This window comes from Podarcis melisellensis (genome assembly GCF_964234715.1).
Source record: "Podarcis melisellensis genome assembly, chromosome: 14".
In the NCBI taxonomy this organism is placed as follows: domain Eukaryota; kingdom Metazoa; phylum Chordata; class Lepidosauria; order Squamata; family Lacertidae; genus Podarcis; species Podarcis melisellensis.
Genome location: NC_138546.1, coordinates 19,565,380 through 19,593,102, shown reverse-complemented (window position 1 = coordinate 19,593,102; position 27,723 = coordinate 19,565,380). Strand labels below are relative to the sequence as shown.

At 43.6% G+C, this 27,723-nt stretch overlaps 1 protein-coding gene and 1 long non-coding RNA gene across 18 annotated transcripts in view; both read right to left on the bottom strand.

The window, feature by feature from the left end:
- RBFOX1 (RNA binding fox-1 homolog 1) overlaps window positions 1-27,723 on the bottom strand; it is a 1,444,762-nt gene that overhangs the window by 1,185,008 nt on the left and 232,031 nt on the right. The gene's annotated exons all lie outside the window — the stretch shown is intronic.
- On the bottom strand, window positions 20,034-26,350 carry LOC309356428. Its single transcript, XR_014162782.1, has 2 exons — window positions 26,101-26,350; window positions 20,034-20,231 (listed from the first exon to the last, which is right to left on the bottom strand). It is a non-coding gene; the product is annotated as an uncharacterized lncRNA (long non-coding RNA).

Here is a 27,723-nt window from a genome sequence, read left to right as displayed (position 1 = left end):
TCATGGTATCAGGGGTCAAATGCAATGCAATGGTGGTTGGTGCCTATTGGACCTGGTAGAGCTTCTAGGGCCACATTCACACCAAACTTATATCAAGCACATTGATGCCACTTTAAGCAGCCATGGCTTCCACAAAAGCATTATGGGAAATGTAGTATGTTAAGGTTCTGAGAGGTGTCGAGAGAACACTACATTTCCCTCACAGGGCTACAATTCCCAGAGTTCGCTAGGAAGAGAGATGGATTGCTAAACCACTATGGGTGTTGTAGCTCTGGGAGGAGACCAGGGTTTCCTAGCAACTCTCTCTTTTTGCAGAGAAGTGGTGGTGAAGATTGCACTTCCATGTCTTCAGTGCCCCAGGGAAACATGATATACCTCTGCCTGCCCTCTTCTATGTTGCAATTGAATTCCATACCCCACCCAAGCTGTGAATATTAACATCTCATCCAATCCCTGGAGAGGGGAGCATGTTAAAAACACTCAAAAGTTACATCTCTCCTTGTTGCTGTTACTGCTTTTCACAGCTCAGGTTCTCAGCAGCCTCCTTGCAAGGTCACCATGGGATACATTTGCTTTACAGTTTGAAAGAAAGTGCCAGTTATTTTGAAATGATTTATAAGAGAAATATGGTCAGTGCTTCCCAATGTATGCAAATGAATGACTGGCCCTATCAGAAAGGCTCCTAGTTAGGGGTGGGCTTAAGCCCCATAGCTCAGTGTTACCATACCTACTTGCATCCATAAAGTCATAGGTTTTATCCTTCTCTCATAATGAACATAAGAGCATAAGAAGAGCAGACAGGATCAGGTCAATAACCCATCTAGTCCAGCATCCTCTTCTCACAGTGACCAATCAGGAGAGTGGTCTTGTGCTTGGGTCCTGCTTGGTATCTGATTGGCCACTGTGAGAACAGGATTCTAGACCAGACAGGCTATTGGCCTGATCCATCAGGCTCTTTTTATGCACTTATGAGATACAAATTTCAATCACATCAATAGATGAGATGGATCTGTGCCCTGATCCAGGAAGGCATTGTTTTTCATTCCCTTAAGTTGCACTGTTTTCAACAAAGGGAACTTTTTGCCACAGAAGACTATGCAAGTCTTCTGTGGGTTAGATGCATTGCCTGTTAGCAGCCGTACAGGGCCCAAAGAGTTAACTTTGTGTGTGAATTCAGCCTGGGGAATATTTGCCACAACTGCAGTTTTAAAATACTTTATTTTGTCGTCAGCCTGACCTCTCTTGACACATGAGTTGCATGTTAACTCACCACAGTGAGCAGGGTAATCCTCTCTCCTTGTTTTTATGTATGGTGGCATCTGAATTATTAACTTAATGGCACAAACCTCTCCCCTTCTCTTCCCTGTGTACATTTCTTGTCTAGAAATCACTAGGCTTGAATGGCCTCCAGCAGGTAGGCACCATAAAGCTAGATTTTTCTCTTTGCTCTCTTGGAGTCATTATCGAAAGAGAAAGTTCACTAACAATACACATAGGAGCAAAGTCAAGGTTTAATGATACCTAGATTAGAATGTAATTATGCTGCTGTACACAGCCCCCTAAGACTATCCAGAATGCTAATACTATGGGCTTCAACATGATTAGCAATGTAATGACTGTTAAGAGCGGCATTTAAAATTATTTGTATGTGAATATTATTACTCCTTTTATTCTTTTAAAATCACGGGTAATCTTCTCCGCATGACATGCTGGGTCAATATTTCAGAGCCAAAGGGTGTTTCTTAATTCTGTACAGCATTTGTGACATATTCTGGATTTTGTATGCATGTCTACTTTCAAGTGTTGTTTCCTGATATGTAACAAAGCACTTATCCCACAAGCAATATTGAAGTTCCGCTTGCCAACACCACTGAAATATTGTCTCCTTCTAACAACAGAGAACTCTGCCTGAGTTTATGTAGTTCATACAGCTAATAGGGATGAAAGCATCCGTCGGTTTAACTTCTCCCACTTTTTCATTTTTCAAACCTAAAATTCAGTTCTCGACATTTCTGCAGCAATTTGTCAATTGTCTTTTTCAATCCTAATGAAAATTCACCAGCATCTTAGTGCAAATTTCTCCTAGCAAACACATTTATATGTAGTTTTTATTAATCTACATATTTTTGCAAGCAACTTCCCCTAACATAATGATTTTTATATGTTATTTTCTTGAAGAAAAAAAATCATTTTATGCACAATTCCCCTAATATATGCATTTTTGTAAATACTGGTTGGTTGGAGAACTGCTTTACAAAATTCAGATAAATGTGAATTCCAAAGTATTTCTGGGTTTCAGGCCTCATATTGTTACAGTAACTGGAAAGATTGACAGATTTGCATTTAAACGAAGACTGAATCAAATTTCTCACTTGTCTCTAGAGGTGAGTACTGTGATTGCTGTCCCACACTGGTTTATTAGAATTGAAGGTCTCAAGACATCTCCTGCTAGGGCTGGGAAAGGCGCTTACCCCAAACTCTGGTGTGCTACTGTGGGTGCCCTACAGGTGTTGTTGGACTATACTTTCCATCATCCCTGACAAAAGGCAGTGCTGAATGGGGCTGGTGAGAGTTGCAGTCCAACAACTTCTGTTAGGGGAGAGTGGCATAGGCAATGCTGAGTTAGGTGGGCCAGTGGTCTGACTTGGTACAATGCAGCTTCCTGTGTTATGGTGAGATCTTTTAGGACAAGAGATTCCAAGGACTGAATGTGGAAACTTCTGCATACAAACTCTGCATTCTTCTCCTAAGCCATGCCCCTCTGCAATAGAATGCATTTTTGCACATTGCTGATGCTAATCTATACAGGTTTGCCTATACATGTCTATACATGTTCTCACACAGTCTTTGGTTGCAGAACTACACAATAAAACTGGAAGTGTAGTTTTCAAAAGAGAGCCATGTTTCCTTTGGGGAGATTTGGCAAATTTGGCAAATTCACATTAAGAAAACAAACAAACACCGCTCTCCCCATTACTAAATACATTAGGGTTGCTTGAATGTGGTTTTTGTTGAGCTTTCTTTTGCAAGATCTCAAGAAAAATTGAAGCTTTTGATCTATTTTTAAGGAAATTTGTCAAAATCTAGAGTTGCCATATGCCTGGGTTTTCCCAGAAATTTCAGCAATTTCCGCACAGACATATGGCAACCCTAAAATACATGGACCTTTGAGCCTTTCCATCTCAATGACATTCCTGCAACATGTGATCTTGAAAATGTGATGTTAAAGCAGGGGTGAAGATCTTCAGCCTCTACCAAATGTGATCCTCCAAGACTCTCTACCTGGCCCTTTGGACTCTCCCCAGGCCACACCCACTCCCCGAGGCCATACCATCCTTGAGTGCATTTGTCTGGCTATAATGTGTTGTTGGATCCTGGTGATGCCTATTTCTTGACTGGAAGGAGGATGGGGAGATGTGATGTGTATGAATAGAAACCTCTGGCATTTGCTTAGCTAGGACATAACCTACAGTACAAAGGTAAGACTGACATCCATTGTTCTGCCCACTTTTTTTTGTCTCTGGTCCTGCTCACCACTGGCATATAGCCCTGGGAGGTTGCTAGTCATGGATTGTGAATTGGGACTCTGCTTTGAATGCAGAATTCCCAGGTTCCATCCCTGGCATTTCCAGACAGGGCTTAGAAAGACTCCTTATATGAAACCCTAGAGCACGCATCCCCAAACTCAGCCCTCCAGATGTTTTGGGACTACAATCCCCATCATCCCTGACCACTGGTCCTGTTAGCTAGGGATGATGGGAGTTGTAGTCCAAAAACATCTGGGAATGCCTGCCCTAGAGAACCACTGCCCATCAGTGTAGACAGTTTTGAGCTCAATAGACAAATGGTCTGACTCTGTATAAAGCAGCTTCCTAAGTCCGTGGTAAACCTGACCCCACATGAAGTGCAAAACTATCTGCTGAAAAACAAGCACCAGAGAACAAACATCACTTAGTTCTACAGACAACTCTGTGAGCAGTTAGCATGCACTGCAAATTAATAATGCTATTTTAAAAGCTGAGGGAAGCATCAACAAATGGATGTTGGGCAGGGGGTGAAGGAAGAGGTTGAAGTGACAGACTTGGATTACTGGAAGCACTCACAGTTGTCTGAATCAAGTGGGAAGTTTAGAACAGCCCCCAGAGGGACAGCCTGAAATATCACTCACCGTTATTATTTTTTTGAAGTCTGGAGATGTTTGTGCCAGATTTACAGTGCCATATGACTGCTCTTTGCACCATATAATTTAGTAAAATTGACAAAACAAGAAGGAAATGTGAGAAAGGAGAATGTGGATTCTATTTATCACTAGGAACAATAAGATTTCCAGACCATTTGCATTTAAGGATTGTTGGTGTGCATATGTATAAATGGAAAGCGGGTGGCGCTGTGGGTTAAACCACAGAACCTAGGGTGTGCCGATCAGAAGATCGGCGGTTCGAATCCCCGTGACGGGGTGAGCTCCCATTGCTTGGTGCCTGCTCCTGCCAACCTAGCAGTTCGAAAGCACGTCAAAGTGCAAGTAGATAAATAGGTACTGCTCCGGCGGGAAGGTAAACAGTGTTTCCGTGCGCTGCTCTGGTTCACCAGAAGTGGCTTAGTCATGCTGGCCACATGACCTGGAAGCTGTACGCTGGCTCCTCGGCCAATAAAGCAAGATGAGCGTCGCAACCCCAGAGTCGGCCACGACTGCACCTAATGGTCAGGGGTCCCTTTACCTTTATATGTATAAATAAATGCAAGACACTGAAGTTTAGGCTATTGTGAAATGTTTAGAAGGGTGAGATGTGAGGGGTTTGGATGGTGAAAAAGCTCCCTTCACACGTGTGTTGTATGAGTGGGAAATATTTGTAGAACAGAGCAGCAGGGACATGCATCTAGACCAGGTTTCCCCAAACTTGGACTGCAACTCTCATCATCCCTAGCTAGCAGCGATGATGTTCACAGATGATGGGAATTGTAGTCCAAAAATATCTGGAGACCCAAGTTTGGGAAACCCTGCTCTGGACTCATCTCTGGTGTCCAGATGTTAGGTGTTTGCAAGGGAAATCCTTTGTGTTCGTGAGAAGTGATAGAGCATCTGCCTTGCAGGCAGAAGCTCCCTAGTTCAGTCCCTAACATCTCCAAGTAGGGCTGGGAGGGACTCCCTCTCTGAAACAATGGAGAGCTACTACTATCAGTCACTGTAGACAATATTGAGATAGATGAACCAGTAAGTCCAGTAACACAGCTTCTGGTGGTCCAATGTCACCATGGGAGCTGAGTAGAAGGCAAAACCCTACAGCCTTATTTTATGGGGTGTTTCCATGCATGACATGCATATCATGCCAAATCCTTGATGAATATTTAGTTATTTTGCTCATTTTTTTTGTTATTTTGCTAATATTTTGCTAGGGCACATTGTCTGCTCTTAGGGTTCCAAGATTTCCAGTTGCTATTGTTATTGGCCTTTATTGGCATAAGGATTTCCAGTTGTTTACAAAAGGGATTACACTCAGATTAAATGATCTGAGCATTGCTGCCGAAATGACTCCAATGCCGGCGAAACATCCAGCATTTAAATGGTATCAAAATGGCCATTCAACCGCCTCTTGACAATTTCCTCTTCATTGAGAGGTCCAGTTTGCGATGATTTCCCAAAGGCAGAGGGTTGCATTCTGTTCATGTGAAAGAAACAAGATGATTTCTACGTGGCTGGCTTTTTGAAATGATATTTAAATCCCCCCACAAGCGAGAAGCTGACATATAGCTATAAAAGCAGCAAAATAAAAAAGAAGGTAGCATATTCAACAAAGAAGATTATTTGCAACTTAAATGTGAGCAATTAACAATGGGTAATCCTTGTTGACTCCAATTCTGGTGTTTTACATAACCTTCCCTCTTCTCCTTTTGCATTTCTTTTAGATACTTATTTTATTTTCTACATGAAGGATAAACTGAGAAGAACAAGCTGGGTGTATTACTTGGCTGCTTCCCACCCCCACCCCCCACCCCTAGTCCAACTAACTCCCTTCCAAATTGTGCCTAAAGCAATATTTCATGACAAATACAGAGATCTTAAAATAACTGTTTTAAACCAGTCTTCCCAAATCGGGTGTCTTCCAGATATTTTGGTCCACTTCAATTTCTCTCCATTCCTCATTCTTTCATACTCCACATTATCCACGCCAGTTTGCAGGTGTCCCCCGCCTCAAAATATCCTCATGAAAACTCGCCAGCATTTTAGCACAATTTTCTCCTTACATAAACAGTTTTTGCAAAGTTATTCCCCCTAATATAATACATTTTGGAATGTTATTTTCACTGGCATATGCATTTGCGTGCACACTTTACTGTATATGCGTTTTTATTTTTTATTTTTGTACACATTATGTGGCTGGAGAATTTCATTGCAAAATGTGGAGAACTCTGCTTGCCCCCTCATTGGGCAGGTGGTGCTGTGGCCTGACACCGTCCCCCTTACACTATCCCATGGCAGTGCTGGGTCTGGGGCCTGGTTGGATTGTAGCCTCCTTGCAAATTGGCCAATTGCAGGCAGGCTACTGTGCAGGACTTTCCCAGGGGCAGAGCCAACTGTGCTGGCAGGTATTACTTGGGTCCGCACCCAGGCAGTAAATAGAGGGTCTGCCCAGGCCTCTTACCCAGTTCGTCTTGCAAAATTTCACCTAGAGTTATTTCATTCACTTGCAACATTATCAACGGGACCCTGCTCTATCTGTTTCTAAGATCTGGCCATGTGGCTGGAATGTGTTTAAAAACAGCCAGTCTTGTTAATAAAGTGGCCTTGTGGTGCAGTGGGTTTTCAAATTAGTCAAAAGGATTACTTTCTCCTTTCAGAAGATAGCAGCTAAGTTCTAAATTAGAATATGTAAAAGATTTTAAGTGCCCACTGATCTATAGATATCAAAGCAAAGAGAGGATGAAAGTCAGCCTGCCTATTGTCAGGAGATATTTCTCTTCCACACACAGCTCAGACACCATAGAAGATGAAATAAATATAATCTATATGTCAAAAGTCTGAGGTGGTTAACAGCCTTCCACACACATACAGACTGCATTTCCCTTGAAGCTGAGCTCTAGGCTAGATCGTTTTCTTTTCCAAAGTACACTGCTAAAAAGAAACCATTCCCCCCCCCCTGAAAAAGCAGCAGGAAAAATAATGTAGAAGAAGCCTTGGCTTCTTGTTTAGAGAAGGCATCAAGAGTCAACACAGAAGGTGGGGGCATTTGCTAAGGCCCCACACTCCAGCAAAGGGCCCACTGATGAGATCGCCTCTGAACCTACTCCTCTTTTCTGACCATTGCAACCTGTATGCTTGTTCACCTGCCTTTTACTCTGAGCCCAATTGCTGCACTACAGTTAGTATGAGGCTGTTTGAATGTTTTCTCTCATTTTTTTCCTTTCATTTTTATCAAGGGCCTTATAGGGAAGAAACCATTCCCAGAAGTTTGGTTGCTGCACGGTTTGCAAACCTCCAAATGTTCAGCAGCTGGACCAGAGATCCAGATCAGCCTTAAAAACTGCCTCCTGAATTTTGTTTGATTCATGGACTTTCTTTTCTTGTTGTACTGTCATTTCCGTGTCTACTGCTTTACTTTTAGCTTACTGCACTTTAATTGGCTTTAACTCTTTTGCTGGGTGCTTTTTTGTTTGTTTGTTTGTTTTGGTTGTTAGCTGTCTTGGAAACCTCCGGCTTCAAAGGCAGGATAAAAAATGGATTATATAAGATGATAAACAGTCAACAGATGGAGTCCCGCCAGCATAATTATCAGGGTATCAGTTTTGGAATGTAGGAAGCTGCCTTGTACCAATTTATACCATTGGTCTGTCTAGCTCAGCATTGCCAACACTGACTGGCAGCAGCTCCACAGAGTTTCAGGAAGGGAGCTTTCCCCCAGCCCTACCTGCAGAACCTGGAGAACCTGGAGCCTTCTGAATGCAAAGCAGATGCACTATGAATGAGCCAAAGTCCTTCTCCACAAAACGCCTGCGCTTAGGAGCTGCTTTAGGATGAGTTGCAGCACTGGACCATTTAGCTTAATATTGTCTACACTGACTGGACACAGTTCCTCAGTGTTTCAGGTATTCTTCTTTTCCTCCAGCTGTACTGGGAGGCACCAGGGATTGAACCTGCAACCCTTTTCATTCAAAGCAGATGTTGTACCACTGAGCCACAGTCCCTTCTTGAAGTTGTATAGGGAAGGCACTAACATGATGAAACCCCTGCTTTTGCCCTATATATTCTAACTTCAGTAAAGCTGAGGATACAGACAATGACCTCAGCTGTCATGGCTGGCAAAACTACAAGGAAAAATAAACAACAAACACAACAGCTTGACCAGGTTTCATGTTTGTTGTGGTTTTAGGACCAGAACACCTAAGGACATCTAAGGGCTGTTAAAAGAGAAATAGAAGTTATGTAACTTGAGTGAAGAAAGAACAAATATGGATCTGCCCCCATATTTTTAATAAAACAATGGAATACATCCTGGAATCCACTGACAGGTATTGAACTCAGTCCCTTAAGTGAACCCCTGGCTCATACTTTGACTCAGAAGGCTCCACACTGAGACCTTGCCCAGAGTCCAGATTTTTTAAAATTATTATTTCAAGAGTTAGAAGAGCTCTGCTGGGTCAGGCCAATGGCCAATCTACTCCACCATCCTGTTCTCACACCAGCCAAACAGTTGCCCATGGGAAGTGCACAGGCAGGACCTGAGGACAACAGCACACATCTCGCTCACGATTCCCAGCAATGAGTATGCAGAGGCACATTGCCTTTGACATGGGATGTAGAATATAGCCACGGAATAAAACCACTGGCAGCCTTCCCCTCCATACGTTTGCCTAGTCCTCTTTTAAAGCCAGCGAAGTTGGTATGCATCACTGCCTTAACTATGCACTGTGTGAAGAATTGCTTCCTTTTGCCTGTCCTAAATCTTCCATAGAAGATATCAGGCACTGATTTGAAGATAAGGCATGAGATACTTAGAGGATGGGAATTGGTGGGCTACAGATTCCTCCTCCCCCCCCCCCCGGATCTAAGGCATTTGTGGTCCTTCAAGCAGTTGCAATGAGAACCACAGCGCTGGACTCTCCTGTTTAGACAACTCCTTAAAAACCCTTATTTAAACTGTATTCTTATTCTTTTTTGAGTGTTAATCCTAACAGGTTGAAACCGGGCTTTTAAATGCAAGTGACTTTGATCCTCTTCTCCCCGGCAGCTTGGTGGCTGAAAAGGACCATTTGCAAATTGGCGGACGAGACTATGATGTGATTTTTATTTTATACACAAGGCTCGGGAGACAGGGATTTCTTGGGAAATATGTTTGATGTCAGGGAGGCAAACGAAGAACAATTTTCATTTGGTTTCAATTTTTCCCCCCATTTAATGCTTTCATTGGAGATGCTTTGCTTTCTCCCGGCATCTAATCTCTGTTGCTTGCTCTGAAAGATAATTCAGGGAGGATGACTCACGATGCTAGACAGGTCCTAATGAAAGCTGAGAAGAAAAGGTAGGTAGCAAATAGGGCTGTCAAGAGGCAGCTGGTCCCCTCCCTCGCCAAATCTCACAAGTATTGAAGGAACGTTAAATATTTGGGTAGCACAATAAATATATCAGTCCTCTCAAGGAGGACTGATATCAGCACCACACATCCATGGGGAACTATTAGGGGGCTCCAACACCATGGAAGGGCCAACCACTGGTGCCTATCCTGCCCGCTGTTTAAAAAAGCCCAACTGTGGTAGACCTTGGGGTCACAGTAGAGAGCTCAATGAAGACATTAACCTAGTATGCAGCAGCTGTGAAAAAGGAAATTCCATGCTAGGGATCATTAGGAAAGGAATTGAAAAGAAAACTGCCAATATCATAATTCAGATCTATGACATGACCATGTTTGGAATACTTGTTCTGGTTGTTTTGCCTCAGCAAGGATAAAGCCAACACACCCTGAAAGAAGGCTCATGAGATCAAACTGATCTACAAACCAAAGAATAAAATACAGTAGATAGCCTCGTCAGGTAAGTTCCCTAATACAGGGAGGATCAACTCCCTCTCCACTTCTGGGCATGGACTAGAAGGATTTCTTCCTCCGTGCTATGAAAATTTTGGGTATATGCAGCTGGCAAGCGCACCATGGCTCCACCAGCTCAACATTCATCCTGGCGTACATGCCAAGCCTAAAGGGCAACTCTGGATACCCCCAAAGCCAATACAGCATAGGGCAGGCATAGGCAAACTCCAGCCCTCCAGATGTTTGGGACTGTAATTCCCATCATACCTGACCACTGGTCCTGTTAGCTAGGGATGATGGGCACTGTAGTCGCAAACATCTGGCAGGCCAGAGTTTGCCTGTGTCTGGCATAGAGTGACCAAAGAGTGCTTTTAACTCAGGTATTTCCTCACCAGTTCTTAACTTGTTTTTCCAGCCCAGGCTGAACACCAGTTAAACCAATTAAAATGCTATTGTAGAAACAGGAGTCCTAATGTCAGTTGGGGGTCCCCCCCCAAATTCCTGCTCAGTTCCCAAATAGGCAACTAGCAAAGCCCATGCCGCATAGGGAGAGAGGAAGGCACTATGCAAAGAGTGGAGCATATGGGGAGGAACCAGCTTTTAAAGCCTGGCTTCCTTCCCATCGCCATTGGGTGACCTGCCCATACATTCCCTCCCCAACACCTCCCTTAGGACAAACAACTCCGAGTCTTCTTCTTGAGGGAGTTTGGGTGTGACAAACTCACCCACACTAGATGGTGGAAGTGGCACGGTAGAGTTGGAAAAGGTTGAGAAAAGGGCAACCAAAATGATCCAGGGGGAAAAGTGACTCCTCTGTGGTGAAAAGCTGCAGCATTGGGGACTAGTTTAGAGAAAAAACAAGCATAAGAGGTGGTGTGTTAGAAATTTATGAAATTATGCATGGCATGGAGAAAGTGGAGGGACAAAATCTGTCTGAAACACTGAAGGGTGCTTGCCCCTCACAGTAGACATTACTGGACCGATGGTCTGACTCAGGGTAAGGTCTGTTCAAATGTTCTCCTCCCACAATGACCCAACTATTACTGTTGTGACTTGTTTTGATAGATTTTAATGAAATAAATTGTTGTTGTGTTGGGATTCCCAAGGATGGCCTTCCAGATGTTGCTGAACCACATCTCTCATCACCCCTGACAATTGGCCATGTTGGCTGGGGCTGACCAATAACATATGGAGGGCCATAGGTTTCTCATACCGGCATCTATTTCCTAATCTGATTCCCAAAACATCTGTACCTCTCCTCACATGGATTACTTAATAGGCAAATAACACTGTTTCATTAGCTTGGTGGTGGTGTTGTTGTTGTTGTTGTTGTTGTTGTTGCCGCCACCACCACCTCATAGGCTGGCCCCTGAACCATGAGAGCTATCACACAGTTTCATACATTCTCCCTCCTTCAATAGCTGCATCGCCACATATAACTGAACATGTCAAAAGCTCAAGTGGACCTGATTCCTAGATTTCATCAAGATGTTGCCAGCCACTCAATGACAGTCAAAAAGATCACCAAGCTGAATCCAGCTATAATATTCATATTACTGACATACTTTTTTAAAAAGAGATTTTAAATTTGGCTAGCAGGCGGAAGAAAACCACAGTAAGATTATTTATTTTTTCATTTTATAGGTTTTCCACCCAATATATACAAAGGAAGTGAAGAAATGGAAGTCCATTTTAAGCAACACAGCAGGGGCTGATGAGTTATAACAAGGTCCTTCCACCAAGTGTGTCCTGGAATGTTTGCCAACAGATACGGTTAACTCAGAAATTCATTCCGTGGAATGAGACTTTATGCAAAAGGACCTTGTCGATACAGGCGGCTGGGCAGGGGGGCATTTCTGAAGCAGCAAAAATGATTCCATACATATATTTTTCTTCAAAGCATTCTGCTATTATCCATACAGCTGCTGCTGCTGCAAGATGATTGGGCTCATAACAAATTGTGACAGCAGAATGCTGGTCAATACCAGGAAATTACTCAGGCTCCACGATTCATCTTTCCACGTGGACTGCATTTCATGATAGGGCAAGCTTGTGTCAGGAAACATGTCTCAAGCATTTTGCAGTGTGATCTATGGTTGGATAATGTCCAAGAAGATTCTCAGGCAGTTCTGCTTATCCATTGGGCGCAGGACACAGGTGCAAGAGACATGACCCCACATCTGGGAAGGGTGAAGCTCCAGTGGTGGCAGTCAAACAGACCAGAAGCCCGTGATATAGTTCAAAGTGGACAGGTATCAATTTCTAATGAAAGCAACTGATGATCCAGAGGGTCAGAGGCAGGTTACATAGATCTCCAATAGGGTGTCCATAGTTGACAACTCCCTGGGACTCTGGGTGCCTGAGCACCCACAGAATTCACCATGAAGGGGCTGGGCACCCACAAATTTCAGAGCCAGGGCCATGCACACTGCATGGCACCAACTGATGGTGAGCCAAGCTGCTACTCCTGATGGTGTCTGTGGTATCCACACAAGGTCTCAGTAAATAGCCCCTCAAAAATCTACAATGCTTCAGAGACTATTTGCTCTTCCTGCTCAAATCCTGTTTTGCACTCACTCAACCATGCCCCATTAAGCATGCACCCATTTCACTGGATGCCAGGCTTGGATGCCCACCTTCCCTTCCATTCTAAAACAGAGGACAGGTGCAAAGAACTTATTTCTGTGACAGATGTGGATCCTTTCCCCCAGATTGCTGGGGAGCTGATGGGAGGGGCATGTCTGCACCATTTTGTGACCCTGTCTGCTCTTTTAGATGTGGCAACCATTTTTTATTATGCTAAATTCTGTGGCAGCCATTTTGTGACTACGGTCCCTTACAAGGTCCTCTCTTTAAAATCACAAACATGCCCACTGCCCCAAAAAAGGATGGTAACCCTTGAAATATTCCAAGTCAGATTCAAAGGAAGAAAACAGGATCTGGGCCTGGCAATATCTTCTCTTGTTGAATACATAACCTGATACTAACCTGATCTCATTTTTTGACATAATTACAAGCCTGGTAGATGAAGGGAATGCAGTGGATGTAGCCTATCTTGATTTCAGCAAGGCATTTGACAAGGTGCCCCATGATATTCTTGTAAAGAAGCTGGTAAAATGCGGTGTTGACTATGCTACCACTCAGTGGATTTGTAACTGGCTGACTGACCGAACCCAAAGGGTGCTCATCAATGGTTCCTCTTCATCCTGGAGAAGAGTGACTAGTGGGGTGCCACAGAGTTCTGTCTTGGGCCCGGTCTTATTCAACATCGTTATCAACGACTTGGATGATGGACTCAAGGGCATCCTGATCAAATTTGCAGATGACACCAAACTGGGAGGGGTGGCTAACACCCCAGAGGACAGGATCACACTTCAAAACGACCTTGACAGATTAGAGAACTGGGCCAAAACAAACAAGATGAATTTTAACAGGGAGAAATGTAAAGTATTGCACTTGGGCAAAAAAAATGAGAGGCACAAATACAAGATGGGTGACACCTGGCTTGAGAGCAGTACATGTGAAAAGGATCTAGGAGTCTTGGTTGACCACAAACTTGAGATGAGCCAACAGTGTGACGCGGCAGCTAAAAAAGCCAATGCAATTCTGGGCTGCATCAATAGGAGTATAGCATCTAGATCAAGGGAAGTAATAGTGCCACTGTATTCTGCTCTGGTCAGACCTCACCTGGAGTACTGTGTCCAGTTCTGGGCACCACAGTTCAAGAAGGACACTGACAAACTGGAACGTGTCCAGAGGAGGGCAACCAAAATGGTCAAAGGCCTGGAAACGATGCCTTATGAGGAATGGCTAAGGGAGCTGGGCATGTTTAGCCTGGAGAAGAGGAGGTTAAGGGGTGATATGATAGCCATGTTCAAATATATAAAAGGATGTCACATAGAGGAGGGAGAAAGGTTGTTTTCTGCTGCTCCAGAGAAGCGGACTCGGAGCAATGGACCCAAGTTACAAGAAAGAAGATTCCACTTCCTGACAGTAAGAAAGAAGATTCCACTTCCTGACAGTAAGAGCTGTTCGACAGTGGAATTTGCTGCCAAGGAGTGTGGTGGAGTCTCCTTCTTTGGAGGTCTTTAAGCAGAGGCTTGACAACCATATGTCAGGAGTGCTCTGATGGTGTTTCCTGCTTGGCAGGGGGTTGGACTCGATGGCCCTTGTGGTCTCTTCCAACTCTATGATTCTATTCTATATCTCAGATTGAGAAAATGGGCACCAGTGTGGTATAATTATTGAAGTCTCGAACTAAGATGTGGGTGACCAGAGATCAAATTGCCTCCTCAGCCACAAAGTCCACTGTGTGACTTTTGACCAGTCACTGTCACTTAGAGTTGTTGTGAGGATAACATGTGTAGCTGGGGTCACCTTGGAAGAAAGGTAGTATACAATCTTAATAATAAAATTAAATAAAGAAGGGGTGCTAGAGGAATTCAATTTTTGCAAATTCCAAATGTGAGCTAAATTGATCTGCATCTGCCAGATTAATGTATGGATCAGGAAAAAAAAGATTTCACATTCTTCATTATATTGAAAAATAGGCCCCATCCACACCATACATTTAAAGCACTGAGATAGCTCTTTAAACATGGCTTCCCTAAAAGCATTCTGGGAATTGTAGTATGTTAAAGGTGCTGAGAGTTGTTAAGATAACCCTTATTCCCCTCACAGGGCTACAATTCCTGGAGTTCCCTGATTGTTAAACCAGCCTAGTAATTGTAGCTCTGTGAGGAGAATAGAAATTTCTTAACTACTCTTAGCCACCTTAATGAACTACAGTTCCCAGAATTCTTTGGGAGAATCCATGACTGTTTAAAGTATTTTAACACTTTAAATGTATGCTGTGAAAGTGGCCAGAGAGTGGTGGAGGGCCTCATTTGACCCACAAGTCTGGGGTTTCCTCCCACAACCAGGTTAGAGTAATCAGGTTCTAGGCATGTGTCAATGGCACCTACTGCTCTTGCCAGCCTGGAACGAGGAAAGTTGGCAATGTGTGTACAAGAAACCAGAGAGTTCTTGCCTCATTATTAATTGCAAGCAGAATATGAATTTCAGGATAAAAAGGCTCAACTCACAATAAAAAAGAGTGTCATAAGTAGTGAAAATCTTTATAATGAGCTGATTCTCTGCAAACTTGATTGGCATTGCTAATTTAGATAGGTTGTGTTTTTGTGTATGTGTGTTTCTATCTTTGAGTACAGCACAGGCAACAAAATTGGGTGCACATGTACACACACCACAGTGTGTGTTTGTGTGTGTGTGTGTGTGTGTGTGTGAGAGAGAGAGAGAGAGAGAGAGAGAGAGAGAGAGAGAGAGAGAGAGAGAGAGAGCTTCAAGCACAAATGAATAGAAATTGCAATTTGACAGTTGACTTCTCTCTTTTTTCTCTCTCCCCCCTCCCCTCGCCTTCTTCTCTTTCCTGTTCTGAAGCTGCTATTATGGTTGGGAAAACATTTATGCAAAGCGCTCAGAAATGTGCCTTGCTCTGCTGCCCATCCAATTTCTTATTTTCTCTGATAGAGTCTCATTTCAATGTAATAATATTCCCCAACAACAACAAAAAATGAATAGCACAGGGATTGATAGCTCGACACAAGTTACTTGGTTCCAGAACATACGAGGCACTATTAATCCCAGCCAAAGGAGATGATGAAAATGGGCTGGGCCAAGTGGAATGAAGAGGGCAGGAAGCTGGCTTGCTTGTGTTTAAGATGTCTACAAAATTATCCATTTGGAAGAAATAGTTGTGGCAAACTGAATGTGCACCCAATTTTATTTTTTTTAATATAGCTGTTCCCATTCACTTCCCCTCCCACTGTCCCAGTTTCAAACTCATTTTCCAGCTAGGACTTCAAAATGGCTTGTAAATACCTATTTGGCAGCATGCATTTATACATACGCAGTCTCCCAACAACAGACTAACCAAACACAGACCTACTTAGCAATCTCCTGTGTGTTAAAACCATGTCCTTGGACTGAAACTCAACAAAATCAGAGGGAGGGGGGACCCTGTGCAAAGAAAGTCATGAAACGCTAGGGCTGTGCACCAGATTCAGCCAAGTCCTGAGCCAAATTGTGCCTCTTTGAAGGGACTCAAAGGCCAGAGGATTCAGTTTCAAACAGCCATGGGTTGCTTTAGGTTGCGCTGGATGGTCCAACGTCTGTGGCTGTCAGGGTACAGGGCAGGAAAACACATGAAAAAGCCGACTGATTGCTAGCTGGGTCTTCTGGGAGAAGGTAGGCATAACTTCATGTCTGCCTGATGCCTCCACCAACCTCCACCCCAGGATCATTCTCTCTGCTCAGCAGCTGTTGATAGGAAGGAGCAATCCTGCAGCTTGTGTTTGATGCGATTCTTTGCAAACAGCTTTCCTTTAGGAAAAGCTCAGGACTCATGAATGCCATTGGTATGCAAGCTGGGGGCTGGGAGTCCAACCAGTGGAGGACCACAAGTTCCCCATTCCAGATCGAGACCATTCACCTTTCAATCCTATGCATGCCAGTTCTGGAATAAGCCACACTATGTTTAATGGGGCTTACTACCAGGTAAGTGTACACCTGGTTCTACCCTTGGCACGTTGCAGGCCAAAGGGTGGTTTGCATTGCACCTTGGAGCTGTTTATAGGCAATCTCGGGGAAGAAATAACACACCAGCACGGATGGAACTTTCTCTGAAGGCAGTTTCCATGCCAACCTTCTGTCCCACAAAATACACTTTTTAAATGTGCTAGAATTTCAAACACAATGTTGGAGGATTTTTGGGGTGAGGAGGAAGAACTGACGAAATGTAATTAATTAGAAATGTGCAGTGCCTTTCTATTTTCCCAAGCCCCTGGACAATGCAAATTTGTCAAAGCAGGGCAATATTTTTATACAGTAGGCTAGGAGCTCAACCCTATACTATAGCCATTTTGACTCCATGTAGCACATTGAGCAGATCATTTTCTCCAAGCATCCGGATTTTGTGCCCATGCCCTGTTAACAACTATCCCTTCCTTGCCACCCCCCAAATACTAGGAAAATTCATTTGTTTTTAGGCAGCATTGTTCAAATAAATAAATAAAAATAACCCTGTGGTGATCAAAAAGCTGCAGATCTGTTCAGAGTGCTGAATTTAGCTTCTGGCAGGAGGGTGAAGCTAGCTGGTGACCCTCGCAGCTGAGGGTCATCCTTTTTCCTTCCCACTCTTCATTACTGTGGTCCCCACAGACAGGAGAACTTGCAGCTCTGAAAGCCTCTGGCACACAGTTAGATGCAACTTACTAATGAAACAGTCAGGGAGAGACGTGCCTTGGCATTAAGTAATTACTGTCAAGGAACAGGGCACAGAGCTGGAACACAGGCTTGAACATCAAACTAATAGCCGCGGTCTTGCCAATTGATAAGTTAGGTAAAAACTGAGGAGGCAGTGAGGGCAATGGATTTGATTTATCCAGCATTGAAGGCTTACACTCTGGCCTATCTCTACCCACTCTATCCCCCCTGCTCAGTTGTCTGGAAGAAGAAGAAGAAGGTCCAAAGGAACCCATTGTTATTAGAACCCCATTAATGAACACCTGGAAGATCTCAAAGCTCAGCTGGGAAGGAGCTTCTCCAAATCAGTTCTTTGGAGCACAAGAACGCTGCTGCCTATGAGAAGCTTGTAAGAGAACAACAACAACCGAAGTTTCCAGCAATTGGTATTTGGGGGCTGTCTCTGATGGTGGAAATAAAATATAGTCATTTAGACTGAAATTCAGATGATCCTTACTTTACCACAGATGACTAACCAGGAGGACCAATTTTATATTGTAAACATCAATGTGATCCTCAGATGAAGGGTGGTATAGTAAGTAAGTAAATTTGGCCCCACCAAAAAACCAACTTCAGAACACTGGTTTTCAACCTAAATAACTCTTGTCACTGGAAAAGACTCAAGGCCAAGCACCACTGAAAACTCACCTCTTGCTCTTCTTGGACTATGTTAGTTCTTTCCGGCTGTTCCAGTATTTGGTTGGAACTTAAAGAAAAACCCTTCCTTCGCTGCAGCATGTTCTGGCCCGCTCTAGATAAACAGCCAGCTGCCCACAGACCTTTGGAATCTGCCTTATTTGGGCCCAACTCCCCAACTCCTGGCAGGTGTTTTCCAGGACAATGGATTGCAAATTGATATGTGTGTGCATGGGGTTGCTGTGGTGGTGAGCATAAGCCTGAGCCCTGCTTAGCAAGAAATTCTCTGAGTTAGATGATGACTGAAGGATGACAGGTACCTAATTTAAAACAGGTGTGCAGCTGCCAAGGCAAATATCTCATTTATGTGACAGGCATTGTGTGGAGCCTGGAACTCAAGAGTTTGTTTCTGCTGAGGTGTTTTAAAGCAGTTAAAATGGCAAAACGGCAACACAGGCAAAGGTTCTGCGCTAGCTACATGGAGTTGAAAAAAATATCAGCTTCATTGTTCAAGCAATTCACAAAATAGGGGTGTGATTTATTCCCATTTTGCAGGATTTGGGGTGCTGTTGTTTTTCAAGGGATTGGGGATGGCTTTGGGCAATCTCTGATACTTATCTTGGTGGATTAACTAACGCTGAAGTTCCTGGAAGCTTGACAAGCTCAGTACAGTGTGGGGCTGGCAGCAGAGCCGATCAAAGACTCCTGCCACCATGCTAACACCATAGTGAGCTCTTTGCACCTCACCCCATCTCCTTTTCCTGCTCAGGAATCAGCAGTGATGCTCATTGTTCAGAAGGCCATTAAGCTGCACTGCCGTGCCTGTCCCACCCTGCTGATTTCTACTGGTTGGCTGGACCAGTGATCTGACATAGTATAAGGCAGCTTCCAATGCTCTTATGTTCCTGTATAGACTACTGGTGATGGAAAACTGAGGCTGAGAAGCAAACAACATGGTCAAGATCAACCTAGTCCATGCCAGAATGACAACCAAGAAGGGATGCAAACCTACTTAAATCACACATTCTGAAATGCACTCATCCTTCAAATTCCACACTTCTCCAAATTTGGTGATGCTGTTTTCCACCACCACCCCCAAAAAAGTGTACAAAGTGTGTTTATTAGTGGAAGGTGTGCATTTAAATGCTTAGAAGTGTGTAGTTGGCAAAACTGTATGCAACATGTGTCTGTTTGGAGAAATGTGCATTAAAATGCTGACAAAAATCATAAACCAATGCTGGTGTGGTTAACTGGACAAAAGGCTGGAAAAGTGAGAAACTAGGCGAAACCAAAATTGACATATTTGTTCATCCCCACAACATAAGGCTGAGGGAGAATATCAGGTTATATCCAAATGTGTACTTGGAGTAGACCCATTGAAATAACTTATTCATGCTTAGTCATTTTAATGCGTCTATTCTGAGTAGGACCAACATCGGAGACTGCCCAACCTTTCACAATCCTCCCTTGTATTGGAGTTTGCTGGATCAGGCCTATGGCCCATCTAGTCCAGCATTCTCTTCTCACAATGGCCATGCAGATGCCTCTGGGAAACTGGTTTCCTGTGGTTTTCAGGAATTGGTATTCAGAAGCATTAATACATCTGAATCTTGTAGAGAATGTGAACGGCCATTGCACTGAATCTTTTAAGGGTAGAAGGCAGAATTCTCCAACAACTGGGTGAGTGAGGTGGGAGAAGAAGTGAAAAAGATAAACAACAACAACAACAACAAATGCTATAATACTTGTGATGTCCTCACCTTGCAATGTGACCACTGCCCTGGTGATGTAGGAAAACATCTGCTGTTTGTCTCTTAATTTCCCAAACATTTCAAAAATAATGATATCCATCACTCCCGTTTGGTCTACAATGCATATGAATTGTATCAGGCAGCTTTGCTAGGAACTCAACCATTTCCAGATAGAAATTAGCTGAGCCCTCTATTCTTTCTACTGTAGGGATTTGAATGATGCTATTATCCTAGATGCAGCAGGTGCCAATAGTCTGCAAAAACATGAATTGCCATAATTATGAGTAGAAGTACTTGGAAATTTTTTTTTTAAAGAAGATAAATAACAAATGGGAAGATAATTTATTCATTAAAAGAAGGAGAAGAAGGCACAAATCTGCTTGTCTTGTTATTCCTTGCATTGGAGCGGCAGGCTTTATTTCCTTCAGATGTTACAGGGCATCGTTCTGGTGCTGATGGGATGCTGGTGTCCTACACACCTTCTACAGTATGTGTGCATCCCTTGTTAAGTACAATTGTGCCTTTCCTGCAAAAGACAGACATCTCATTGGAAGCAACAGAATGGGAGTCTGTGCTCACAGGGATGAAGCTTCAGTCATTCCAAAACTTCATTGTTCTGTGCATAAGTTCATAAGAAAAGTCTGCCAGATCAAGCCAATGGCCCATCTATTCCAGCATCCTGTTTGAATAGTGGTTACTCAAATGTCTATGGAAGACCAGCAAGTAGAACCCAAGCACAACAGCACTCTCACACAATACGTAACTAATTGTTGCCACCCCCCACATACTGTTGTATTGCATTTCCTTTGCAGTGAAATAAATGGGGTGAAATTACATAATGGCAATGTAAGTTATGTAAGTTCCATAATATTATTTATTTATTATTTATTATACTCTGCCCATCTGGCTGGGCTTCCCCAGCCACTCTGGGCAGCTTCCAACAAAATATTACAAAAGCTTCCCTAAACAGGGCTGCCTTCAGATATCTTCTAAAAGTCTGGTAGTTGTTGTTCTCTTTGACATCTGGTGGGAGGGCGATTCACTGGGCAGGTGCCACTACCAAGAAGGTCCTCTGCCTGGTTCCCTGTAACTCGGCTTCTCGCAGTGAGGGAACCTCCAGAAGGCCCTCGGAGCTGGACCTCAGCGTCTAGGAAGAACGATGGGGTGGAGACACTCCTTCAGGTATACTGGGGCGAGGCCATTTAGAGCTTTAAAGGTCAGCACCAACACTTTGAATTGTGCTTGGAAACGTGCTGGGGGCCAATGTAGGTCTTTCAGGACCATAATCTCGCCACAGCAGACAATAAGAAGAATAGAGTAGTTTTGTGGCAGGTGAACTGCAGCAGAATGAAAGCAGTTCTGCATACGGCAAATGCAGGGCAGAATGGAAAAGAATTCATTCTCACATCTTTAGCCAATAGCTCCCTCTCTCGAATGACTGTTTTGACTACAAATTTGAATTTGAATTGGAAACCAATATATTTAAAACTCAAGAATCCCTTTAAGATGTTTCATATCAAACAAGACAGTCAAGAATGCTTTAACTTTGGTATACAGGACTCAAGCTTCCTTTGCTGACAGGACAAATTTTGACAATCTCAGAGGAACAAAACCTCGCTTTCAGGAACTTTTTGCTGGATTCCACCCATAATTTTCTGCAGCTGATCAGCCAAAGTGAAGCAATGTGCTGAAGGCTCATATGTTCCAGTAGCACACCTTTATGCAGGCAAGGTCCAAGATAAGGAGCAATAATAAAATATCTGGACAAAAGAGTGTAAAGTTCAACCTGACATAATTTATCACAGCGAGTTTAAGAAAGAAGGTGACACAGTGTTCAGGGCCCAAACTGTCAGCCGCCTGAAATGATGGCTTAGCTGGAATGACTTTCCTCCATTCCATTTTGTGATTAAAGGAAATACAGAAGATGAGCAGGTAATGAAACTTGAGCACTTGCCTGCCCTCCCCCCCCCAAAAAAAGAGAGAGGATAGATGAGCAAATTCCATTCACACAATCCTCCCTTTCTCATAATTTGGGATGTAAGGAGAACTCCTTTTTCGTTCCAAACTACATCCATTGCATGCACTGCAATTAAGGTTCCACGAAAGCAAGCTTATTTGGTGTGTTGTTTGTTGTGGTTAGATTTAAGAATGTAATTAATTCCCTTCCCGTTACATCGTTCCAAGTTTAAGTTCAGTCCTCCCCATTTCCAGATCTGTTTGTCATTGTTTTGTTTTTGTTTTTAAATCCTTTGAGATAAATTGTAGCCCTGCCAGTCAGAACAGACAGTTGCAGGCTATGTGGACCAATATGGTAAGGCAGCCTCATATCTCCCAAGTGATGCACAGTTAATCCTATTGCAGATAATAGTATGCCTACAGTGTGCAGCAGTGGTTCAGATCTGCATTTTGAAAGATCTCATCTCTGCCCTTTTAGATGCATGTCTTACCAGCGTGCATGAAGACAGAAATATCAATGGAAGTAAAGACACATGTGGGGAAAGTGTGCTACATGCACTTATTGGCACATTTATTTGCCTTTATACTCCTATGGCATTCATGGCAGATTTGAAAACTGGCCTTTGAAGAGCTTTTCCTTCAATTAATTAATGCTTTTATGGAGTATAGGACAACAAGTGATATTGACTATGTACTTCTTCCAGTGTTGGAGGCAATGTGGCGCTGAATACCAGCTGCTGAGAATCACACATGGGGAGAAGCCTCTTGCACTCAGGTCCTGCTTTGAGATTTCCCACTGAGGCATCTGGTTGGCCATGGTGAGAACAGGATTGTGGACTGGATGGGCTTTTGGCCTGAACCAACAGGGCTCTTTATGTTCTTGCGTTCTTTGTAGCATGCACATTTCTACACATCTCAGGTAGTTAAGTAAATTGTTGTTGTTGTTGTTTAGTCGTTAAGTCGTGTCCGACTCTTTGTGACCCCATGGACCAGAGCACTCCAAGCACTCCTGTCTTCCACTGCCTCCCACAGTTTGGTCAAACTCATGCTCGTAGCTTCGAGAACACTATCCAACCATCTCATCCTCTGTCGTCCCCTTCTCCTTGTGCCCTCCATCTTTTCCAACATCAGGATCTTTTCCAGGGAGTCTTCTCTTCTCATGAGGTGGCCAAAGTATTGGAGCCTCAGCTTCACGATCTGTCCTTCCAGTGAGCACTCAGGGCTGATTTCCTTAAGAGTGGATATGTTTGATCTTCTTGCAGTCCATGGGACTCTCAAGAGTCTCCTCCAGCAACATAATTCAAAAGCATCAATCAAGTTCACTGTTAGAGAGACTTATAAGGAGAGCTTTGCGAACAGCCTTCTTTGTGGTCCAGCTCTCACTTCCATACATCACTACTGGGAAAACCATAGCTTTAACTATACGGACCTTTGTTGGCAAGGTGATGTCTCTGCCTAAATATCCACATGCTTTTTCCTAGCTTTAGAACTGTTGCAGTCTTATGGAGTTCAATTCTTCCCTGAACCCTATAACCACTTTTAGCCAGAGAAACAAGTCATTCAAGTCAAATGAGGCTTAGCAGCATTAACTATAGGTTGCAAAAGACATAGAGAAGAAGTAGAGACCGCAACGCTGAAATATGTTTCCTTTCTTTAGGAGGAGGGGAGCGAGAGAAAACACAGTCTTTGAAAGGCTCCAGAGTTGTAACCACAGCCGATACTTTAATTAGGCAATTAGAGCTATTAGAAGTCGACAAAGCTCCAGGCCCAGATGAATTACAACCAAGAAATCTGTCAGAAGAGGAACAGAAAGCCCTTGGCAGGATCTGTAACACTTTAGTAAGTAGATAGGAGAGTGCTGAAGAGGACTGAAGTAGCAACTGATACAATGCTCCCCACTCAAAACACACACACACACACACACACACACACTGATTCTAAGAACGTTGAAAGCAGGAACCTAAAATTCTAAACCGTAGACTAATGAAGGAAGGAGCAGCCAATGTAGTCACTCCAGCTCCCATCAATCCTGCCAACGTGGCCATCAGGGATGATGGGAGGTAAAGTCCAGCTGCATCTGGAGGGAACCGGCTAACCTAGGAGTAGAGATACTAAGCTCAAAAGGGCCAATGCTCCTCTGTCTTGGAATATGGCAACATACTGTATTTTTAAACTGCACAGACCAGCAATGGATACATCAGATGGCAACTAAGAAGCATAAGGTTTTCTCCAAGCCCTACCTGCAGATGCTAGGGATAGAACCTGGGACCTTCTGCATGCAAAGCAGATGCCCTTCCAGTGAGCTACAGTCTCCCACCTGTCTCAATTTCATGAGAGAATGCAAGATGGAAATAAGCCTTTTCCATGATGTGGGTAGGACCCAAACTCTACCCACTCACAAGAGGAACTGTAAGAGAGATAAGACCCTTTTTGAGAGTAGGAGGTCTGCAATCATTTCCATAAAGGAGGAATAAAAGTTGAATAAAGCCAGTCATCGGTCTAATCTAGCTCTGTTGGTATAGCATGAAACTCTTTAACTCAAGTTGTGTGTTCAAGCCCCACACTACAAGTGTATGATTCTAAGAGGGATTTTCTAGTTCAGAGTTAGCAAACATTATGCCCTCAGTATGTACTAGGATTACAACTCTCCCGAGCCTTAGCCAACATGGTCAATGGTTGTAGATGATGGATGTCATCTGCACCATTCCATGTTGGCTTCTCCTGAATTAGAGCATGTTAGCATTTTCAAAGGATGAGTGGACACATTCAGAAGTTCACAGGCCAGTTCATCATTCCACATTCTTTGGATCAGATTCGGACTGAGCCAAAATTACTCACATTTCCCTGCAATTTCCTCCGCGCTTCGATCAAAATGTGTCACTTTCCCAGAAATGTTTGGCACCCCTCTTCAATATGTTTGGAATGACACTCTCTCCAGGAATCCTTCAATCTGCTTCTTGGATAGTCTACAGTGTAGCTTTCATCAGCTTCAATCATATGTTTCTGCACAGCAAAACAGTTGGAAGCAGAAATGCTTCTGAATACCAGTGGCTGGAAACCGCAGGAGGGAAGAGTGCTCTTTTGCTTGAATCCTGCTTGCAGGTTTTCCGCAAGCCTCTGGCTGGCCACTGTGAGAACAGGATACTGGATTGGGCGACAGAGGCAGAGTTACATCTGGCTCAGGAGACACAATGAAGCCGTAGTGCAAGGAGAGTTTTGAACATGTTGGGCCTGTGGCGGTGGGCAAGGGTGTATCATTCAATCTCCAGGCAGCCAAATGTCTTCACAAAGACCACATTTCAAGTGGGAATCATAAAGTGCTTCAATTGGGGTAGCAATTGTCACATCGGCACTATACATTTAAAGCAGGATCATACCACCTTTACAATCATAGTTCCCCCCAAAGAATCCTGGGAATTGTCATTTGTTAAAGGCATTTAAGGCAGAAGGCTGATCGCCGAAGAATTGATGCTTTTGAATTATGGTGCTGGAGGAGACTCTTGAGAGTCCCATGGACTGCAAGAAGATCAAACCTCTCCATACTGAAGGAAATCAACCCTGAGTGCTCACTGGAAGGACAGATTGTGAAGCTGAGGCTCCAGTACTTTGGCCACCTCATGAGAAGAGAAGACTCCCTGGAGAAGACCCTGATGTTGGGAAAGATGGAGGGCACAAGGAGAAGGGGGCGACAGAGAACGAGATGGTTGGATAGTGTTTTCGAGGCTACCAGCATGAGTTTGACCAAACTGCGGGAGGCAGTAGAGGACAGAGGTGCCTGGCGTTCTCTGGTCCATGGGGTCACGAAGAGTCGGACACGACTAAACGACTAAACAACAACACAAAGGCATTTGTGCCCTCTTGTAGCCTTCTCATAACCAACTGCTTGGCCACTGTAGGAAGCAGGATATGGACCACATGAGCCTTTTAGATCCAGCAAAGCTCTCCTTATAAGTCTCTCTAACAGTGAACTTGATTGATGCTTTTGAATTATGGTGCTGGAGGAGTCTATTGAGAGTCCCATGGACTGCAAGATCAAATCTATCCATTCTTAAGGAAATCAGCCCTGAGTGCTCACTGGAAGGACAGAACCTGAAGCTGAGGCTCCAATACTTTGGCCACCTCATGAGAAAAGAAGACTCCCTGGAAAAGACCCTGATGCTGAGAAAGATTGAGGTCACAAGAAGAAGGGGACGACAGAGGATGAGGTGGTTGGGCAGTGTCCACGAAGCTACTAACATGAGTTTGACCAAATTGCGGGAGGCAGTGGAAGACAGGAGTGCCTGGTGTACTCTGGTCCATGGGGTCACAAATGACTAAACAACTAAACAACAACAACAGTGAACTTGGTGGTAAGTGCAGGCTAGTGGAATAGGGCCACTAAAGAACCAGAAGAAAAGTTGGGGGGGCATCTGCACTATACATTTAAAGGGATCTCATACCACACTAAACAGCTGTGGTTTCCTCCAAAGAATCCTGGGTTCTGTAGTTTGTAAAGGGTGCTGAGAGTGAGGTGACCCAAGTTCCTGTCACAGAGCTACAATTCCCAGAGTGGGAACAAACAATGCCACTTCCCGGGGAACTCTGGGAATTGCTGCTCTGTGAAAGGACAAGGACTCTCCTAGCAACACTCAGCACCCTTAACAAACTACAGCTCCCAGGATTCTTCTGGGGAAGCCCTGACTGCTTAAAGTGACACAACACAGGATTAAATGTATTGTTCAGATGTGGCCCATATATTTCAGGGAATGTTATGCATACCTACGTTGGGGTTCTTTGGAGGAAAGGCAGACTTTGGTAATAAAAAAGGAGCTTCAAGAGAAGCAAGATGTGTTGTATTTATAAGTCTAGTTATATTTCTGGAACAGGAAGAGATGGGGAGAAATTTGCCTGGTTTGCATCTTATTTATTTATTTAGATCCTATCCCACCCCTCCTCCTAAAGGAGCCCAGGCCTTTAATGTGAACTTACCAAATTTGCATTTTCTGACCTGAGCCAAAGCAAAGCACAGCTTGCCTATGAATTTCACATGTCTCTGGATTTTGTGAAACAGTAGTAATCTAACCAAAGAATGCATACAGAGATGTGCATATCAGTGAAGACTTCAGGCAAATAAAAGTGTGCAGAATACTGTAATAAACTAGAAAAATGCATTCTGCTATGGGAAGTTGATTACAAAAATGCACATGAGGGACAAAATTTTGTCTAAAAATGTTTCTGTTAAAGGAAACACACACATAAATGCATACAAATTTTCACATTGACATTTAAAAATAATAACCACAAATTGATGCAGAACAAAATTTAAGATTGGAAAGGGGAGAAACGGAAACTGACAGAATCCTGTCAGTGGCATGTTATGCACTTTGAGGAGTACTGAAGGCTACATACTTCAGTGCCCCTGCTTTGAGGTGGGTGTGTTATAAAAGGCTTTAAAAAATAAACCAAGTGGGGCAGAGCTGCACAATCACTTAGGCAGAGTTGTCACTTAATGACTTTCAAATATAATTAAAAACATATTCTAATATAAGTTTCCCTGCCAATGTCAAAATATGTTCCAGCCAAGTGAAATTAACCTTCAGAAGCTACTTTAATCACAACACTGTGGTTCTCTCCCATCTGCCAGTCATTGATGCCTCTCCACCTGAGCCCTGTTCATCTACCGTAGTGCCAAAGGAAAAGAACAATGGATCGCACCTTGGTGGCTAATGCAAGGCATAAGCACAACAACAACAATGATTTATCATGGACTAGTGGCCAGAAATCAGTATGCTAAAGACCAGATACTACAAATAGTTTCACGTGACATTTCATGGAGGATAAGACTATCAATGGCTAGTAGTCATGATGACTATGTTCAATCTCCATGCCTGATATGAAGAAATTGGATACAGAGAATATTTTCCCCCATTCCCTCTCTCATAATACTGGACCTCGGGATCATCTAGTGAAGCTGAACACTGGGAGATTCAGGAGAGCCAAAGAAAACACTTCTTCACACATGCATAGTTAAACTATGGAGCTTGCTCCCACAGGCTGTAGGTATGGCCAGCATCCTAGATTAG